Source organism: Panulirus ornatus, chromosome 61 (genome assembly GCF_036320965.1).
Source record: "Panulirus ornatus isolate Po-2019 chromosome 61, ASM3632096v1, whole genome shotgun sequence".
Lineage (NCBI taxonomy): Eukaryota > Metazoa > Arthropoda > Malacostraca > Decapoda > Palinuridae > Panulirus > Panulirus ornatus.
The window spans coordinates 2,108,706-2,111,205 of NC_092284.1; the positions used below are offsets into that span (position 1 = coordinate 2,108,706).

The 2,500-nt window shown below is 39.3% G+C and overlaps 1 protein-coding gene across 2 annotated transcripts in view; it reads left to right on the top strand.

Annotated features, from left to right (window-relative positions):
• The window catches only part of LOC139767447 (cyclic AMP response element-binding protein A-like), a 73,264-nt gene that overhangs the window by 7,352 nt on the left and 63,412 nt on the right, over nt 1–2,500 (top strand). The gene's annotated exons all lie outside the window — the stretch shown is intronic.

Below are 2,500 nucleotides of genomic sequence, written 5' to 3' on the forward strand. Positions count from 1 at the left end.
GTGGGGGAGGGGTAGACGCTGTGAGGTATCGGGGCCATGTTATGCAGGAGGGTGAGAGGCAAGCACGGGATAGAACTTTTTTTTTGGGTGCCATGTGGTATACGGGGGTCGACGTGCTGTTAATGGGTTGACCTGGGCTTGTGAAGCGTCTGGGGTAAACCATGGAAAGTTCTGTGGGGCCTGGATGTGGAAAGGGAGCTGTGGTTTCGGTACACTACCCATGACAGTTATAGACTGAATGTGAAAAAAAAAAATGAGTGTCATTACTCGTGTTCCTGACGCTACCTCGCTAACGCGGGAAACGGCGATATAAAAGCCTCTGGTGGTGATGTAAACAAACCAAAATTTTAGGAAGCGATTCATTACTGTATTATCTCTCTCTCTCTCTCTCTCTCTCTCTCTCTCTCTCTCTCTCTCTCTCTCTCTCTCTCTCTCTCTCTCTCTCTCTCTCTCTCTCTCTCTCTCTCTCTCTCTCTCTCTCTCTCTCTCTCTGACGCGACTGGCGTAGTATAATTGACCATTTTTCCCTCGACGTAGTGCGTATAACGATACGATACGCCTGGCCGAAACTCTATACGCCATAACGATACGCCGTGTGTCGCACACCGATACGCAACACGTATGAGTATGATTGACGCACCTGTGGTGTTGCGTAGCGTACACTGTTGCTGCGTATATATGTATATATATATACACCACGTTACGCGTAGTGTTCACCGCAGTGTGTGTGTGTGTGTGAGAGAGAGAGAGAGAGAGAGAGAGAGAGAGAGAGAGAGGTGACGAGCAACAGGTGTTTGGCCACTTGTATCAGCACACCTGTTGCTGCTGGGGGGGGGGGTGAGTAAATTGGGAAGACCGGGTGATTGTACTTGTAAAGGTTAGGGGGGGAGGGGGAAGGGGGGGGGGGAAGTGGGGGAGTTAATGGGAAATACAATTTGGTTCTACGCAACGTATGAGGCAGAGTGGCGTATGTTGCGAGAAACAGAGTAAATAGTGTCTGTGAATAGGAAATGTTGAGGTAGAAAATAGAGCGAATAGATATGAAATGATTGAATATAGAATACGTTTTAAATAGGAATTGGTAGTAATGAAATAAATAGGTTTTATATGGGAAGTGGTAGTAATGAAATCAATAATAGGTTTTAAATAGGAATTGGTAGTAATGAAATAAATAATAGGTTATAAATAGGAATTGGTAGTAATGAAATAAATAATAGGTTTTAAATAGGAATTGGTAGTAATGAAATAAATAATAGGTTTTAAATAGGAATTGGTAGTAATGAAATAAATAATAGGTTTTATACGGAAGTGGTGGTAATGAAATCAATAATAGGTTTTAAATAGGAATTGGTAGTAATGAAATTAATGATACTTTATGTAAATACGAATTAGATATATGGGAAATGGGTAATTTTTTATTATTTTTTTTATTATACTTTGTCGCTGTCTCCCGCGTTTGCGAAGTAGCGCAAGGAAACAGACGAAAGAAATGGCCCAACCCCCCCCCATACACATGTATATACATACGTCCACACACGCAAATATACATATAAATATACAAATGGGTAATATAGATAGGAAATAGGATAATGGATATATATATATATATATATATATATATATATATATATATATATATATATATATATATATATTTAGGCTAAATAATAGTTAGACGGAAATAGTTAACTAGAAGGCATCTAGTGAGCTTTGACAGCGTTTCTATTCTCCGTTTTGAAATTTGACAGATAAATTGGGACGCCATTTCTGACCTCACGACCCCTGGCAACTCGACCTGACATATGTTGAGCCTTTATGATGAAAGAAACAAACAATTTTAGCAATTTTACTGTGCTTGTGCAAGTGGGCAACCCTCGTCCACCTTATCCTTATAAATTACCCTCATTTGACCTCAATGGTAGCGTATTAAAAGGGACATGCATGTAGGGTCTATTTTAGTCTACAAATTACACGCCCCGACCACCTTTGATGTCATTCACCAGAAAGGGACGAACTGGAAACTGCCGCGTGACGTCACGAGCGTGGGCGGGGCTATTTTATCAGCTGTTTATGAAGTTTCCGGCAGTTGCCAGTTTCCCTCTGGAATCAAAAATATTTTTAGTATATTTTCCTGTTTATGTGATGTTTTAAGTGATTTTAAATATCAGAATTAATGACCATGTGTATGAGATGCCAATATTAATTAATTAATTTATTGATAAACCTATAGGAAGACGTTCAAAAGTATATATTTATTTTTGAATTAAAATCTTCATATGTCATTTGCGTTTGTTGATGTAAAGATATTTGTACACAATTATTTCATATCTTTCAGTATATGTGGGTTAGCTTGGTGGGGGAGGGGGGATAATTACACAGATAATTCCTAGACTTGGAAATGGCAGCTCAAATTATCATCCCATTCTGCGTGGTTTGAAAAAGAAAACCTGATGTTTGATTACTGTTTGTGTGTTGTGGAGAGAGAGAGAGAGAGAGAGTC